This window comes from Struthio camelus, chromosome 1, assembly GCF_040807025.1.
Source record: "Struthio camelus isolate bStrCam1 chromosome 1, bStrCam1.hap1, whole genome shotgun sequence".
NCBI lineage: Eukaryota > Metazoa > Chordata > Aves > Struthioniformes > Struthionidae > Struthio > Struthio camelus.
Window position 1 is genome coordinate 225,558,044 of NC_090942.1, and position 16,473 is coordinate 225,574,516.

The window sequence follows — 16,473 nt, forward strand, 5'->3', positions numbered from 1 at the left end:
TCATGGCCTTGGGTTTTTCTGGCCAACCTCTTGTGCATCCACAGTCCTGGCTTTGCCGGCCCCTTTCTGTCACAGGCCATGGCATTTGAGTCTTTCCTGGGCTTCTCCTGAGCCTGAAAGGCACAGGGTTGTGGTGTTGTAGGGCTTTGTGCCTGGCAGGGTCTTATGCATGAGAACTGTTTTTTGTGCCTAGGGCTTTGCTCTGTGTTTGTGTGTGCATGTTTGTTTGGAGCTGGAGGTGCCTTGCCTGTGGGTTTTAGCGATGGCAGCGTGCAGAGTGGAGTGGTAATGGGGAGTGGAATGGGGATAGGTCTGCCTTTGGGTGCTGCAGTTTGTGTCGCTTTTGCAGATGCGGAGCAGTGTTCCAGGTACTCGAGGGAGATGGAGGAAGACCGAGACATGCTCTAAGGAGGTGAGCTTGTGAGTGCTGTTTGCAGGAGGGTGTCTTGGGCAGCGGTTCCCTGAACAATGTTTGTTTTGTGTTTGTAGGTGGGAAGCCGTGAGGCAAGTGGGTTGCTTGTGCCTAGGAGGAGGCTGGCCAGGTGAGTGTTGGCGTGAGAGATGGAGCAGAGTGTGGAGTGGGTCTGTTGTGTTGTTGGTGCTGTGCCTGTTGCCCAGTGGTGTTCTGGTTTTGCAGGTGCGTGGCAGAGCTTGGCATGGCCTCCTGTAGCATGACAGTGGGGAAGGGTGAGCAGCACAGGTAAAAGTGTGGGAGCGGTGGGTGGGTATGGACGGGGTGCGGTTTTGCAAACATCCCCTCAAGGTGTGGTGTTTTCTCTGGTTCTGCAGGTGTAGGATGCAGTTGTGTCGCGGAGAAGCTGAGTGCTGAGGCGGAGGCTGAGCAGGTAAGAGGGGGCAGCTTGTTGTTGAGAGCTTTATCATTTGGTTGGGTGGTGTCGGGCTGCCTCGCAGTAATGTCTTTTGTTGTGCTTTTTTCAGGTGCTGTGGGGGGTGTCTTCCCGGATGGCTGAGGATTTGAGGTGAGTGGCATGGTGTGCTGTTTGTAGTAGGGCTGTTGGGTGCTGCCTGGCGGAAGAGTGACTTTGTGTTGTTTTTTCCCAGGTGCTGTGGGTGTCCTAGTGCTGGGCACGATGTGTGAGTTTGGAAGGGACGTGTTTCAGGTGAGTGGAGGGACCGTGTTGTTTTGGAGGAGGGTGTTTTTTGGGGAAGAGGCTGGAGCTGTGTGACATGCAGGTGATGGTTTGTGCTCTGTTTTGGCAGGTGGTGAGGGCGAAGGTTTGTGACTGAAGGAAGGTCAGAGAGGAGGTACCTGGCATCGAGGCTGGCTCTTGAGGATGGACGGTGATGCACGGCAGTGCCCAAGCTAAGTGGAGGGGGCCAAGGGTGTTGGTGTGTCTTGGGTGGTGTGGGTGTGTGGGTGGGTGTGTGCGTGGGCTGCCAGTCATTACAGTGTGGAGGCCTCCTGAGGGTGGGTGCTGTGTGTGAGGTAGAGGGAGAGGTGGGTGTGGTAGTCCGGGCAGCTCCAGCCTGTGTCTGTGTTGTTGTGTGCTGTGTTCTGTGTGTGTTGTAGGTGTCCTGTGTTTTGCTCAGGTGTTGATGTTGCTCTTGTTCTTTGTGCTTGTGGAGCATGGCACAGATGTTGCATTGGTAGCATGGTAGGCATCCAGAGCCTTTTGAGTGGCCCGAGTGCTCAGCATTGTGCCAGTGGATCATATCTCCTTCTGTGCTGCCTGTGAGAAGGGCTGGTGTGTTGCACTGAATTAGCATCATAGCTGTCTGTGGCTGGCCATCTTTGTGGTGATGTTTGAGCGCTTGTCGGCCGCTCTTCGCTCGTCTTCTGCGGCGGCCGCTCTTCGCTCGTCTTCTGCGGCATCCTTTCAGGGTTTTCTTGCCTGCATGGTCGCAGCCTTGGGTCCTTTTGGCCAGCCTCTTGTGCTTCCGTAGTCCTGGCTTTGCTGGCCCCTTGCTGTCACAGCTTGTGGCATTTGACTCTTTCTTAGGCTTCTCCTGAGGCTGTGAGGTGCACGGTTGTGCTGTTGTAGGGCTTTGTGGCCAGCAGGGTCTTATGCATGGGAATTGTTCTTTCTGCCTAGGGCTTTCCTCTGTGTCTGTGTGTGCTGTTTGTGTGTGTGCATGTTTGTTTGGAGCTGGAGGTGCCTTGCCTGTGGGTTTTAGCGATGGCAGCGTGCAGAGTGGAGTGGTGATGGGGAGTGGAATGGGGATAGGTCTGCCTTTGGGTGCTGCAGTTTGTGTTGCTTTTGCAGATGCAGAGCAGTGTTCCAGGTACTTGAGGGAGATGGAGGAAGACCGAGACGTGTTCTAAGGAGGTGAGCTTGTGAGTGCTGTTTGCAGGAGGGTGTCTTGGGCAGCGGTTCCCTGAACAATGTTTGTTTTGTGTTTGTAGGTGGGAAGCCATGAGGCAAGTGGGTTGCTTGTGCCTAGGAGGAGCCTGGCCAGGTGAGTGTTGGTCTGCGAGATGGAGCAGAGCATAGTGTGGGGTTGTTGGTGCTGTGCCTGTTGCCCGGTGCTGTTCTGGTTTTGCAGGTGCGTGGCCGAGGTCAGTGTAGCCTCCTGTAGCCTGACAGTGGGGACAGGTGAGTGGCGCAGGTAAAGTTGTGGGAGCAAGGGGTGGGTGTGGATGGGCTGTGCTTTTGCAAACATCCCCTCAAGCTGTGGTATTGTCTCTGGTTCTGCAGGTGTAGGATGCAGTTGTGGCACGGAGGAGCCGAGTGCTGAGATGGAGGCAGAGGAGGTGAGAGGGGCAGCTTGTCGTTGAGAGCTTTATCATTTGGTTGGGTGGTGTCGGGCTGCCTCTCAGTAATGTCTTTTGTTGTGCTTTTTCAGGTGCTGTGGGGGGCCTTTTCCTGGATGGCTGAGGATTTGAGGTGAGTGGCACGGTGTGCCCTTTGTAGTAGGGCTGTTGGGTGCTGCCTGGCGGAAGAGTGACTTTTGTGTTGTTTTTCCCAGGTGCTGTGGGTGTCCTAGTGCTGGGCAGGATGTCTGAGTTTGGAAGGGACGTGTTTAAAGGTGAGCGGAGGGACCATGTTGTTTTGGAGGGGGCTGTTTTTGGGGAAGAGGCTGGAGCCGTGTGACATGCAGGTGATGGTTTGTGCTCTGTTTTGGCAGGTGGTGAGGGCGAAGGTTTGTGACTGAAGGAAGGTCAGAGAGGAGGTGCCTGGCATCGAGGCTGGCTGTTGAGGATGGACGGTGATGCACGGCAGTGCCCAAGCTAAGTGGAGGGGGCCAAGGGTGTTGGTGTGTCTTGGGTGGTGTGGGTGTGTGGGTGGGTGTGTGCGTGGGCTGCCAGTCATTACAGTGTGGAGGCCTCCTGAGGGTGGGTGCTGTGTGTGAGGTAGAGGGAGAGGTGGGTGTGGTAGTCCGGGCAGCTCCAGCCTGTGTCTGTGTTGTTGTGTACTGTGTGTTGTGTGTTGTAGGTGTCCTGTGTTTTGCTGAGGTCTTGATGTTGCTGTTGTCCTGTGTGATTGTGGAGCACGGTGTAAACTTTGCAGGGCTAGGGTGTTAGGCATCCGCAGGCTATTGAGTGGCCTGAGTGGTCAGCGTTGCGTCGAGGGATGGTGTCTCCTTGTGTGCCGCCCACCAAAAGGGTCGGTGTGTTGCGCTGAAATAGCATCGTAGCTGTCTGTGGCCGCTCATCTCTGTGGCGATACTGCTCGCCTTCTGCGGCCGTTCATCTTTGTGGCGATGCTCCTCGCCTTCCGTGGCCGCTCTTCCTCGCCTTCCGCAGCCGTTTGTCTTTGCTGCGATGCTCTTCCTTGCCTTCTGTGGCCGTTTGTCTTTGCGGCGATGCTCTTCCTCGCCTTCCGTGGCTGCTCTTCCTTGCATTTCGTGGCTGTTATTTTTGCGGCGATGCTCTTCCTCGCCTTCCACGGCTGCTCTTCCTCGCCTTCTGCAGCCATTCATCTTTGTGGCGATGCTCTTCCTTGTCTTCCGCGGCCGCTCTTCCTTGCATTCCGTGGCCGTTCATCTTTGCGGCGATGCTCTTCCTTGCCTTCCATGGCTGCTCTTCCTCGCCTTCTGCAGCCATTCATCTTTGCGGCAATGCTCTTCCTTGCCTTCCGCGGCCACTCTTCCTCGCCTTTGTGGTATGCTTTCAGGGTTTTCTTCCCTCTGTGGTCGTGGTCTTGGGTCTTTCTGGACAGCCTCTTGTGCATTGATGGTCCTGGCTTTGCTGGCTGCTTTCTGTCACGGACTGTGGCGTTTGACTTTCCTGGGCTTCTCCCCAGCCTCTGAGCCGCACAGTTGTGGCATTGTAGCGCTTTGTGGCCCACAGGGTCCTATGTGTGAGGACTGTTCTTTCTGCCTAGGGCTTTGTTCTGTGTTTGTGTGTGCTGTGTGTGAGCATGCCTGTTTGTTTGGGGCTGGAGGTGCCTTGCCTGTGGGTTTTAGCAATGGCAGTGTGCAGCGTGGAGTGGTGAAGGGGAGTGGAATGGGGATAGGTGTGCCTTTGGGTGCTGCAGTTTGTGTTGCTTTTGCAGATGCAGAGCAGTGTTGTGGGTGCCCGAGGGAGACGGAGGAAGACCGAGATGTGCACTAAGGAGGTGAGCTTGTGAGTGTTGTTGGCAAGAGAGTGTTCTGGGTGGCGGTTTGCTGAATGCTTTTTGTTTTGTGTTTGTAGGTGGGAAGCCATGAGGCAAGTGGGTTGCTTGTGCCTAGGAGGAGGCTGGCCAGGTGAGTGTTGGCGTGAGAGATGGAGCAGAGCGTGGAGTGGGGCTGTTGTGTTGTTGGTGCTGTGCCTGTTGCCCAGTGGTGTTCTGGTTTTGCAGGTGCGTGGCAGAGCTTGGCGCGGCCTCCTGTAGCATGACAGTGGGGAAGGGTGAGCGGCACAGGTAAAGGTGTGGGAGCAAGGGGTGGGTGTGGACGGGCTGTGGTTTTGTGGCCATCCCCTCAAGCTGTGGTATTGTCTCTGACTTTGCAGGTGCAGGATGCAGTTGTGGCGTGGAGAAGCTGAGTGCTGAGGCGGAGGCTGAGCAGGTAAGAGGGGGCAGCTTGTTGTTGAGAGCTTTAATCTGTGGTTGGGTGGTGTGGGGCTGCCTCTCAGTAATGTCTTTTGTTGTGCTTTTTTTCAGGTGCTGTGGGGGGCCTCTTCCCGGATGGCTGAGGATTTGAGGTGAGTGGCACGGTGTGCTGTTTGTAGTAGGGCTGTTGGGTGCTGCCTGGCAGAAGAGTGACTTTTGTGTTGTGTTTCCCAGGTGCTGTGGGTGTCCTAGTGCTGGGCAGGATCTCTGAGTTTGGAAGGGACGTGTTTAAAGGTGAGTGGAGGGACCGTGTTGTTTTGGAGGAGGGTGTTTTTTGGGGAAGAGGCTGGAGCCGTGTGACATGCAGGTGATGGTTTGTGCTCTGTTTTGGCAGGTGGTGAGGGCGAAGGAAGGTCAGAGAGGAGGTGCCTGGCATCGAGGCTGGCTGTTGAGGTTGGACGGTGATGCACGGCAGTGCCCAAGCTAAGTGGAGGGGGCCAAGGGTGTTGGTGTGTCTTGGGCGGTGTGTGTGTGTGTGTGTGTGTGTGCGCGTGTGCTGCCAATCAGTGTAGTGTGGAGGCCTCCTGAGGGTGGGTGCTGCGTGTGAGGTAGAGGGAGAGGGGGGTGTGGTAGTCCGGGCAGCTCCAGCCTGTGTCTGTGTTGTTGTGTGCTGTGTTCTGTGTGTGTTGTAGGTGTCCTGTGTTTTGCAGAGGTCTTGATGTTGCTCTTGTCCTGTGTGATGGTGGAGCACGGTGTAAACTTTGCAGGGCTAGGGTGTTAGGCATCCGCAGGCTATTGAGTGGCCTGAGCGGTCAGCGTTGCGTCGAGGGATGGTGTCTCCTTGTGTGCCGCCCACCAAAAGGGTCGGTGTGTTGCGCTGAAATAGCATCGTAGCTGTCTGTGGCCGCTCATCTCTGTGGCGATAGTGCTTGCCTTCCGCGGCCGTTCATCTTTGTGGCGATGCTCCTTGCCTTCTGCGGCCGCTCTTCCTCGCCTTCCACGGCCGTTCGTCTTTGTGGCGGTGCTCTTCCTTGCCTTCTGTGGCCGTTTGTCTTTGCGGCGATGCTCTTCCTCGCCTTCCGTGGCCGCTCTTCCTTGCATTCCGTGGCTGTTCATCTTTGTGGTGATGCTCTTCCTTGTCTTCCGCGGCCGCTCTTCCTTGCATTCCGTGGCCGTTCATCTTTGCGGCGATGCTCTTCCTTGCCTTCCATGGCTGCTCTTCCTCGCCTTCTGCAGCCATTCATCTTTGCGGCGATGCTCTTCCTTGCCTTCCGTGGCTGCTCTTCCTTGCCTTCGTGGCATCCTTTCAGGGTGGTCTTCCCTGTGTGATTTCAGCCTTGGATCTTTCTGGCCAGCCTCTTGTGCATTGATGGTCCTGGCTTTGCCAGCTGCTTGCCATTATGGGCTTCTCTCGTGCCTGTGAGCTGCAGGGATGTGTTGTTGTAGGGCTTTCTGGCTGAGAGTGTTGTTTGTGCTGTGATTGTTGTTGTGTCTGTGTGTTTGTGTCGTTGTGTGTGGAGCTGGAGCTGCCTTGCCTGTGGGTGTAGTCGAGGGTGTGGGCTGTGCTAAGTACTGTATCCATGGGGCCTTGTTAGGGTTTCTGTGAGAGTGAAACTGTAAGGCAAAGCATAGTTTTATTGTTTGTATATTTATTTATTGATGGATAGGAATGGTGTTTTTGGTGGGAGCCTGTTCATGGCAGTGCAGTGTTCCCTTTTAAATGGGTGGAAATTGGCTGTGTTAGTAGAGGTGAGGAATGGCTGCGGTGGGAGGGTGTGGGTAATTGTGTGGTTGTCGGTTGGGTTTGGTATTGAGTGTATCTAAGTCTGTATGCATGTGTTTGGTTTGTTTTCTGATTGTACTTAGCATTTAGTTTTTTTTTTTTTTTTTTTTAATGGAAACCCCCAGGTGGGTGATTTTTTTTTTTCCCCTGACTTTGTGTTCCTGTGGTGTTGTTCACTGCCTGAGGTGATTTGATCATTGCCAATGTTGCTGTGCAGGTTGGGCTGGGTTTTTTTTTTAGGCAGGGTGGTATGTGGAAACACTTGGTAATGCTGTTTCTGTGAGCGGTCCTAAAAACTGGTGCTGTTTGCCATGTAGTGCAGGGGGGCAGAGTGCCTGTGGTGGGACTGAGTGGGCAGTTGTGTGGATGTTGGGTGGTTTTTGGTATGGAATGTGTCTAACCTTGTATGCACCTTTTGTTCTTACAGGCTGTAGTTAGCAAGTAAAATTTTTTTCCATTTTTATTTTTTAAAAAAAAAAACCCAGCCGGGGGGTTTTTTTTTTTGCTTCCCCTGGCTGGGTTTTTTTTTTCCCTGGTCCCGGTCACTCTGCGAGGCGATGATCATTGCCAATGTTGGTGCGGAGCTGTGGCTTGGGGCCAGGGTTTTCTAGGCAGGGTGGTATTTGGAAGCGCTCGGTGATGTTGTTACTGAGAGCTGTCCCAGAAGCTGCTGGTGTTTCCTTGTAAGTGCAGGGGGGCAGAGTGGCTGTGGTGGGACTGAGTGGGCAGTTGTGTGGATGTTGGGCGGTTTTGGTATGGAATGTGTCTAACCTTGTATGCACCTTTTGTTCTTACAGGCTGTAGTTAGCATGTAAAATTTCTTCCATTTTTATTTTTAAAAAAAAAAACCCCAGCCGGGGGATTTTTTTTTTGCTTCCCCTGGCTGGGTTTTTTTTTCCCCAGTCCCGGTCACTCTGCGAGGCGACGATCATTGCCAATGTTGGTGCGGAGCTGTGGCTCGGGGCTGGGGTTTTCTAGGCAGGGTGGTATTTGGAAGCGCTCGGTGATGTTGTTACCGAGAGCTGTCCCAAAAAACTGCAGGTGTTTCCTTGTAAGTGCAAGAAGGCAGAGTGTATGCTGCTGGATGGGCGTAGCATTGGTGTGATTGTGGAGAAGGTTGGTGACGAGTGTGTGCAGCTGCTGTGGATGGTGGGCTGGTATGTTATGTTGTCGGGGTGGTTTTGTTTAGTGTTTTGTAACTGACATGTCTTTCCCCCCTCCCTTTTTTTTTTTTTTTGCAGGTGCAGAAGCAGCTGTCATGTAGTGTGGAGATGAGCATGCTTATGTAGTGAGGAATGAAGCTGGAGGTGTTTCTGATGCTGTTGGAATAAAGAGATTGTTGTGGTTTTTTTTTTTTTTGGAGCAATAAAGATGATAGAGGTGGCTGTGTTTGTGTCTCCTTTCAAATAAAGAGGATGTTGTTGTTTGTTTCTGTTGTGTTATTTCCAGTACATGTTGCACAGAAGTCCTTTGCTCTTGTTCATCTTCCCCTTTCAAGTCAAAATAGGAGAGAAAATTTATCCTGGTTCTTATTTGTATGGTGGTCTTTCTATGGCCTCCTAAAAAAGAAAGAAAGAGCGGGACAAATTTTTTCTCTTATTTTGTCTCTCATTGACCTTCTTTGTTTCTTTCTCCCTCCTGCCTTGTTGTCTTCCTTTGCTTTCCCCCTCTTGCTTTGTGCTTACCTTTGCTTTCTCCCTCTGTGTTCTTTCCTGTAGTTTTTCTATTTTATCTCTACTGTGATAATGTTAGCCTTATGTTGATTATTCTATTTCTCCTTATTTCAGTATATCCCCCCTTTTTTTTTCCTTTTCCTCTGTGGTTAGATTCCCCCCTCTGGGCTCTTTTTTTATTTTATGATTTTTGTCCACTTTAATTTTGTCTATCTCCTCCTTCCCTCTCTTTACTCCTTCCCTCTCTTTACTCCTTCCCTCTCTTTACTCCTTCCCTCTCTTTACTCCTTCCCTCTCTTTACTCCTTCCCTCTCTTTAGCATGCTAATTGGGAGTAATCAATTATTATCCCAATTTATTCAAATAATAATTCTTTACTCCCAATTAGCATCCTAACCCTGCCACTCATTTCATTCCATATGCAAATTATTTTCCATTCTCTTATTATTTTTATTTCTTTTTATATACAATATATACACAACCCTAACCCACCCTCCACTAGGGGGAGCCCCACCACACTAGGGTTACAGAAGCCACCCTACAATCAGGCTCCTAGGGTTAACCACTAGGGACCACACCTGCACTCCAGGGTTAGAGCCACTTAGGGCTCAGGCAGCCTAGGGGTTACAGGGTCAGACCCAGGGGACTGAAGGGTTAGGGTCTGCCTCCAGGGAGGGGTGAGGGTCAAGGAGTCAGGGCCACCCAGGGTTAGGGGGTTAGCATTACAGGGTCACAGGTCAGGGAGCACCACTTAGCGGTTGGGGTCAGGGGAGCACATCATTAGGAGTTAGGGTTAGAGGGTCAGGGTTCCAGGGTAGAGGTGGGGTTGGGGGTGGCAGCACAGTTAGGGGTAGGGTCAGGGGCTTAGAGATCAGGGGTCAGGGTCTAGGGTTAGAGTGCAGCAGGTCAGGATCAGAGGTCACCTGGGGGTCAGGTGCTGTGGGGTCCAGGTCAGTGTAGGGTGTAGGGCCAGGTTTAGGGTTTAGGGTCAGGGTCAGGGCCATTTAGGGTTAGGGGTTAGGGTATTAGGGGGTTAGGGGGTTAGGGGGTCAGGGTTAGGGTCAGGGTTAGAGGGTCAGGGTCAGGGTCAGGGTTAGGGGTTAGGGGTTAGGGTTAGGGTTAGGGTTAGGGTTAGGGTTAGGGTTAGGGTTAGGGTTAGGGTTAGGGTTAGGGTTAGGGTTAGGGTTAGGGTTAGGGTTAGGGTTAGGGTTAGGGTTAGGGTTAGGGTTAGGGTTAGGGTTAGGGTTAGGGTTAGGGTTAGGGTTAGGGTTAGGGTTAGGGTTAGGGTTAGGGTTAGGGTTAGGGTTAGGGTTAGGGTTAGGGTTAGGGTTAGGGTTAGGGTTAGGGTTAGGGTTAGGGTTAGGGTTAGGGTTAGGGTTAGGGTTAGGGTTAGGGTTAGGGTTAGGGTTAGGGTTAGGGTTAGGGTTAGGGTTAGGGTTAGGGTTAGGGTTAGGGTTAGGGTTAGGGTTAGGGTTAGGGTTAGGGTTAGGGTTAGGGTTAGGGTTAGGGTTAGGGTTAGGGTTAGGGTTAGGGTTAGGGTTAGGGTTAGGGTTAGGGTTAGGGTTAGGGTTAGGGTTAGGGTTAGGGTTAGGGTTAGGGTTAGGGTTAGGGTTAGGGTTAGGGTTAGGGTTAGGGTTAGGGTTAGGGTTAGGGTTAGGGTTAGGGTTAGGGTTAGGGTTAGGGTTAGGGTTAGGGTTAGGGTTAGGGTTAGGGTTAGGGTTAGGGTTAGGGTTAGGGTTAGGGTTAGGGTTAGGGTTAGGGTTAGGGTTAGGGTTAGGGTTAGGGTTAGGGTTAGGGTTAGGGTTAGGGTTAGGGTTAGGGTTAGGGTTAGGGTTAGGGTTAGGGTTAGGGTTAGGGTTAGGGTTAGGGTTAGGGTTAGGGTTAGGGTTAGGGTTAGGGTTAGGGTTAGGGTTAGGGTTAGGGTTAGGGTTAGGGTTAGGGTTAGGGTTAGGGTTAGGGTTAGGGTTAGGGTTAGGGTTAGGGTTAGGGTTAGGGTTAGGGTTAGGGTTAGGGTTAGGGTTAGGGTTAGGGTTAGGGTTAGGGTTAGGGTTAGGGTTAGGGTTAGGGTTAGGGTTAGGGTTAGGGTTAGGGTTAGGGTTAGGGTTAGGGTTAGGGTTAGGGTTAGGGTTAGGGTTAGGGTTAGGGTTAGGGTTAGGGTTAGGGTTAGGGTTAGGGTTAGGGTTAGGGTTAGGGTTAGGGTTAGGGTTAGGGTTAGGGTTAGGGTTAGGGTTAGGGTTAGGGTTAGGGTTAGGGTTAGGGTTAGGGTTAGGGTTAGGGTTAGGGTTAGGGTTAGGGTTAGGGTTAGGGTTAGGGTTAGGGTTAGGGTTAGGGTTAGGGTTAGGGTTAGGGTTAGGGTTAGGGTTAGGGTTAGGGTTAGGGTTAGGGTTAGGGTTAGGGTTAGGGTTAGGGTTAGGGTTAGGGTTAGGGTTAGGGTTAGGGTTAGGGTTAGGGTTAGGGTTAGGGTTAGGGTTAGGGTTAGGGTTAGGGTTAGGGTTAGGGTTAGGGTTAGGGTTAGGGTTAGGGTTAGGGTTAGGGTTAGGGTTAGGGTTAGGGTTAGGGTTAGGGTTAGGGTTAGGGTTAGGGTTAGGGTTAGGGTTAGGGTTAGGGTTAGGGTTAGGGTTAGGGTTAGGGTTAGGGTTAGGGTTAGGGTTAGGGTTAGGGTTAGGGTTAGGGTTAGGGTTAGGGTTAGGGTTAGGGTTAGGGTTAGGGTTAGGGTTAGGGTTAGGGTTAGGGTTAGGGTTAGGGTTAGGGTTAGGGTTAGGGTTAGGGTTAGGGTTAGGGTTAGGGTTAGGGTTAGGGTTAGGGTTAGGGTTAGGGTTAGGGTTAGGGTTAGGGTTAGGGTTAGGGTTAGGGTTAGGGTTAGGGTTAGGGTTAGGGTTAGGGTTAGGGTTAGGGTTAGGGTTAGGGTTAGGGTTAGGGTTAGGGTTAGGGTTAGGGTTAGGGTTAGGGTTAGGGTTAGGGTTAGGGTTAGGGTTAGGGTTAGGGTTAGGGTTAGGGTTAGGGTTAGGGTTAGGGTTAGGGTTAGGGTTAGGGTTAGGGTTAGGGTTAGGGTTAGGGTTAGGGTTAGGGTTAGGGTTAGGGTTAGGGTTAGGGTTAGGGTTAGGGTTAGGGTTAGGGTTAGGGTTAGGGTTAGGGTTAGGGTTAGGGTTAGGGTTAGGGTTAGGGTTAGGGTTAGGGTTAGGGTTAGGGTTAGGGTTAGGGTTAGGGTTAGGGTTAGGGTTAGGGTTAGGGTTAGGGTTAGGGTTAGGGTTAGGGTTAGGGTTAGGGTTAGGGTTAGGGTTAGGGTTAGGGTTAGGGTTAGGGTTAGGGTTAGGGTTAGGGTTAGGGTTAGGGTTAGGGTTAGGGTTAGGGTTAGGGTTAGGGTTAGGGTTAGGGTTAGGGTTAGGGTTAGGGTTAGGGTTAGGGTTAGGGTTAGGGTTAGGGTTAGGGTTAGGGTTAGGGTTAGGGTTAGGGTTAGGGTTAGGGTTAGGGTTAGGGTTAGGGTTAGGGTTAGGGTTAGGGTTAGGGTTAGGGTTAGGGTTAGGGTTAGGGTTAGGGTTAGGGTTAGGGTTAGGGTTAGGGTTAGGGTTAGGGTTAGGGTTAGGGTTAGGGTTAGGGTTAGGGTTAGGGTTAGGGTTAGGGTTAGGGTTAGGGTTAGGGTTAGGGTTAGGGTTAGGGTTAGGGTTAGGGTTAGGGTTAGGGTTAGGGTTAGGGTTAGGGTTAGGGTTAGGGTTAGGGTTAGGGTTAGGGTTAGGGTTAGGGTTAGGGTTAGGGTTAGGGTTAGGGTTAGGGTTAGGGTTAGGGTTAGGGTTAGGGTTAGGGTTAGGGTTAGGGTTAGGGTTAGGGTTAGGGTTAGGGTTAGGGTTAGGGTTAGGGTTAGGGTTAGGGTTAGGGTTAGGGTTAGGGTTAGGGTTAGGGTTAGGGTTAGGGTTAGGGTTAGGGTTAGGGTTAGGGTTAGGGTTAGGGTTAGGGTTAGGGTTAGGGTTAGGGTTAGGGTTAGGGTTAGGGTTAGGGTTAGGGTTAGGGTTAGGGTTAGGGTTAGGGTTAGGGTTAGGGTTAGGGTTAGGGTTAGGGTTAGGGTTAGGGTTAGGGTTAGGGTTAGGGTTAGGGTTAGGGTTAGGGTTAGGGTTAGGGTTAGGGTTAGGGTTAGGGTTAGGGTTAGGGTTAGGGTTAGGGTTAGGGTTAGGGTTAGGGTTAGGGTTAGGGTTAGGGTTAGGGTTAGGGTTAGGGTTAGGGTTAGGGTTAGGGTTAGGGTTAGGGTTAGGGTTAGGGTTAGGGTTAGGGTTAGGGTTAGGGTTAGGGTTAGGGTTAGGGTTAGGGTTAGGGTTAGGGTTAGGGTTAGGGTTAGGGTTAGGGTTAGGGTTAGGGTTAGGGTTAGGGTTAGGGTTAGGGTTAGGGTTAGGGTTAGGGTTAGGGTTAGGGTTAGGGTTAGGGTTAGGGTTAGGGTTAGGGTTAGGGTTAGGGTTAGGGTTAGGGTTAGGGTTAGGGTTAGGGTTAGGGTTAGGGTTAGGGTTAGGGTTAGGGTTAGGGTTAGGGTTAGGGTTAGGGTTAGGGTTAGGGTTAGGGTTAGGGTTAGGGTTAGGGTTAGGGTTAGGGTTAGGGTTAGGGTTAGGGTTAGGGTTAGGGTTAGGGTTAGGGTTAGGGTTAGGGTTAGGGTTAGGGTTAGGGTTAGGGTTAGGGTTAGGGTTAGGGTTAGGGTTAGGGTTAGGGTTAGGGTTAGGGTTAGGGTTAGGGTTAGGGTTAGGGTTAGGGTTAGGGTTAGGGTTAGGGTTAGGGTTAGGGTTAGGGTTAGGGTTAGGGTTAGGGTTAGGGTTAGGGTTAGGGTTAGGGTTAGGGTTAGGGTTAGGGTTAGGGTTAGGGTTAGGGTTAGGGTTAGGGTTAGGGTTAGGGTTAGGGTTAGGGTTAGGGTTAGGGTTAGGGTTAGGGTTAGGGTTAGGGTTAGGGTTAGGGTTAGGGTTAGGGTTAGGGTTAGGGTTAGGGTTAGGGTTAGGGTTAGGGTTAGGGTTAGGGTTAGGGTTAGGGTTAGGGTTAGGGTTAGGGTTAGGGTTAGGGTTAGGGTTAGGGTTAGGGTTAGGGTTAGGGTTAGGGTTAGGGTTAGGGTTAGGGTTAGGGTTAGGGTTAGGGTTAGGGTTAGGGTTAGGGTTAGGGTTAGGGTTAGGGTTAGGGTTAGGGTTAGGGTTAGGGTTAGGGTTAGGGTTAGGGTTAGGGTTAGGGTTAGGGTTAGGGTTAGGGTTAGGGTTAGGGTTAGGGTTAGGGTTAGGGTTAGGGTTAGGGTTAGGGTTAGGGTTAGGGTTAGGGTTAGGGTTAGGGTTAGGGTTAGGGTTAGGGTTAGGGTTAGGGTTAGGGTTAGGGTTAGGGTTAGGGTTAGGGTTAGGGTTAGGGTTAGGGTTAGGGTTAGGGTTAGGGTTAGGGTTAGGGTTAGGGTTAGGGTTAGGGTTAGGGTTAGGGTTAGGGTTAGGGTTAGGGTTAGGGTTAGGGTTAGGGTTAGGGTTAGGGTTAGGGTTAGGGTTAGGGTTAGGGTTAGGGTTAGGGTTAGGGTTAGGGTTAGGGTTAGGGTTAGGGTTAGGGTTAGGGTTAGGGTTAGGGTTAGGGTTAGGGTTAGGGTTAGGGTTAGGGTTAGGGTTAGGGTTAGGGTTAGGGTTAGGGTTAGGGTTAGGGTTAGGGTTAGGGTTAGGGTTAGGGTTAGGGTTAGGGTTAGGGTTAGGGTTAGGGTTAGGGTTAGGGTTAGGGTTAGGGTTAGGGTTAGGGTTAGGGTTAGGGTTAGGGTTAGGGTTAGGGTTAGGGTTAGGGTTAGGGTTAGGGTTAGGGTTAGGGTTAGGGTTAGGGTTAGGGTTAGGGTTAGGGTTAGGGTTAGGGTTAGGGTTAGGGTTAGGGTTAGGGTTAGGGTTAGGGTTAGGGTTAGGGTTAGGGTTAGGGTTAGGGTTAGGGTTAGGGTTAGGGTTAGGGTTAGGGTTAGGGTTAGGGTTAGGGTTAGGGTTAGGGTTAGGGTTAGGGTTAGGGTTAGGGTTAGGGTTAGGGTTAGGGTTAGGGTTAGGGTTAGGGTTAGGGTTAGGGTTAGGGTTAGGGTTAGGGTTAGGGTTAGGGTTAGGGTTAGGGTTAGGGTTAGGGTTAGGGTTAGGGTTAGGGTTAGGGTTAGGGTTAGGGTTAGGGTTAGGGTTAGGGTTAGGGTTAGGGTTAGGGTTAGGGTTAGGGTTAGGGTTAGGGTTAGGGTTAGGGTTAGGGTTAGGGTTAGGGTTAGGGTTAGGGTTAGGGTTAGGGTTAGGGTTAGGGTTAGGGTTAGGGTTAGGGTTAGGGTTAGGGTTAGGGTTAGGGTTAGGGTTAGGGTTAGGGTTAGGGTTAGGGTTAGGGTTAGGGTTAGGGTTAGGGTTAGGGTTAGGGTTAGGGTTAGGGTTAGGGTTAGGGTTAGGGTTAGGGTTAGGGTTAGGGTTAGGGTTAGGGTTAGGGTTAGGGTTAGGGTTAGGGTTAGGGTTAGGGTTAGGGTTAGGGTTAGGGTTAGGGTTAGGGTTAGGGTTAGGGTTAGGGTTAGGGTTAGGGTTAGGGTTAGGGTTAGGGTTAGGGTTAGGGTTAGGGTTAGGGTTAGGGTTAGGGTTAGGGTTAGGGTTAGGGTTAGGGTTAGGGTTAGGGTTAGGGTTAGGGTTAGGGTTAGGGTTAGGGTTAGGGTTAGGGTTAGGGTTAGGGTTAGGGTTAGGGTTAGGGTTAGGGTTAGGGTTAGGGTTAGGGTTAGGGTTAGGGTTAGGGTTAGGGTTAGGGTTAGGGTTAGGGTTAGGGTTAGGGTTAGGGTTAGGGTTAGGGTTAGGGTTAGGGTTAGGGTTAGGGTTAGGGTTAGGGTTAGGGTTAGGGTTAGGGTTAGGGTTAGGGTTAGGGTTAGGGTTAGGGTTAGGGTTAGGGTTAGGGTTAGGGTTAGGGTTAGGGTTAGGGTTAGGGTTAGGGTTAGGGTTAGGGTTAGGGTTAGGGTTAGGGTTAGGGTTAGGGTTAGGGTTAGGGTTAGGGTTAGGGTTAGGGTTAGGGTTAGGGTTAGGGTTAGGGTTAGGGTTAGGGTTAGGGTTAGGGTTAGGGTTAGGGTTAGGGTTAGGGTTAGGGTTAGGGTTAGGGTTAGGGTTAGGGTTAGGGTTAGGGTTAGGGTTAGGGTTAGGGTTAGGGTTAGGGTTAGGGTTAGGGTTAGGGTTAGGGTTAGGGTTAGGGTTAGGGTTAGGGTTAGGGTTAGGGTTAGGGTTAGGGTTAGGGTTAGGGTTAGGGTTAGGGTTAGGGTTAGGGTTAGGGTTAGGGTTAGGGTTAGGGTTAGGGTTAGGGTTAGGGTTAGGGTTAGGGTTAGGGTTAGGGTTAGGGTTAGGGTTAGGGTTAGGGTTAGGGTTAGGGTTAGGGTTAGGGTTAGGGTTAGGGTTAGGGTTAGGGTTAGGGTTAGGGTTAGGGTTAGGGTTAGGGTTAGGGTTAGGGTTAGGGTTAGGGTTAGGGTTAGGGTTAGGGTTAGGGTTAGGGTTAGGGTTAGGGTTAGGGTTAGGGTTAGGGTTAGGGTTAGGGTTAGGGTTAGGGTTAGGGTTAGGGTTAGGGTTAGGGTTAGGGTTAGGGTTAGGGTTAGGGTTAGGGTTAGGGTTAGGGTTAGGGTTAGGGTTAGGGTTAGGGTTAGGGTTAGGGTTAGGGTTAGGGTTAGGGTTAGGGTTAGGGTTAGGGTTAGGGTTAGGGTTAGGGTTAGGGTTAGGGTTAGGGTTAGGGTTAGGGTTAGGGTTAGGGTTAGGGTTAGGGTTAGGGGTTAGGGTTAGGGTTAGGGTTAGGGTTAGGGTTAGGGTTAGGGTTAGGGTTAGGGTTAGGGTTAGGGTTAGGGTTAGGGTTAGGGTTAGGGTTAGGGTTAGGGTTAGGGTTAGGGTTAGGGTTAGGGTTAGGGTTAGGGGTTAGGGTTAGGGTTAGGGTTAGGGTTAGGGTTAGGGTTAGGGTTAGGGTTAGGGTTAGGGTTAGGGTTAGGGTTAGGGTTAGGGTTAGGGTTAGGGTTAGGGTTAGGGTTAGGGTTAGGGTTAGGGTTAGGGTTAGGGTTAGGGTTAGGGTTAGGGTTAGGGTTAGGGTTAGGGTTAGGGTTAGGGGTTAGGGTTAGGGTTAGGGTTAGGGTTAGG

The 16,473-nt window shown here is 51.6% G+C and overlaps 2 long non-coding RNA genes across 3 annotated transcripts; both read left to right on the top strand.

Moving 5' to 3' along the window:
* Positions 1-566: 566 nt before the first annotated feature.
* On the top strand, positions 567-1,325 carry LOC138065701 (uncharacterized). Its single transcript, XR_011138809.1, has 5 exons — positions 567-700; positions 790-845; positions 940-980; positions 1,063-1,121; positions 1,222-1,325. It is a non-coding gene; the product is annotated as an uncharacterized lncRNA (long non-coding RNA).
* Positions 1,326-3,257: 1,932 nt separating this feature from the next.
* LOC138065700 (uncharacterized) lies at positions 3,258-8,071 on the top strand. Of its 2 annotated transcripts, XR_011138808.1 has the most exons (8): positions 3,258-4,520; positions 4,598-4,650; positions 4,746-4,808; positions 4,898-4,953; positions 5,049-5,089; positions 5,172-5,231; positions 5,332-5,424; positions 7,962-8,071. It is a non-coding gene; the product is annotated as an uncharacterized lncRNA (long non-coding RNA). The 2 variants fall into 2 exon arrangements; XR_011138807.1 differs by lacking the exon at positions 7,962-8,071 and having other exon boundaries at positions 5,332-7,156.
* Positions 8,072-16,473: the final 8,402 nt, after the last annotated feature.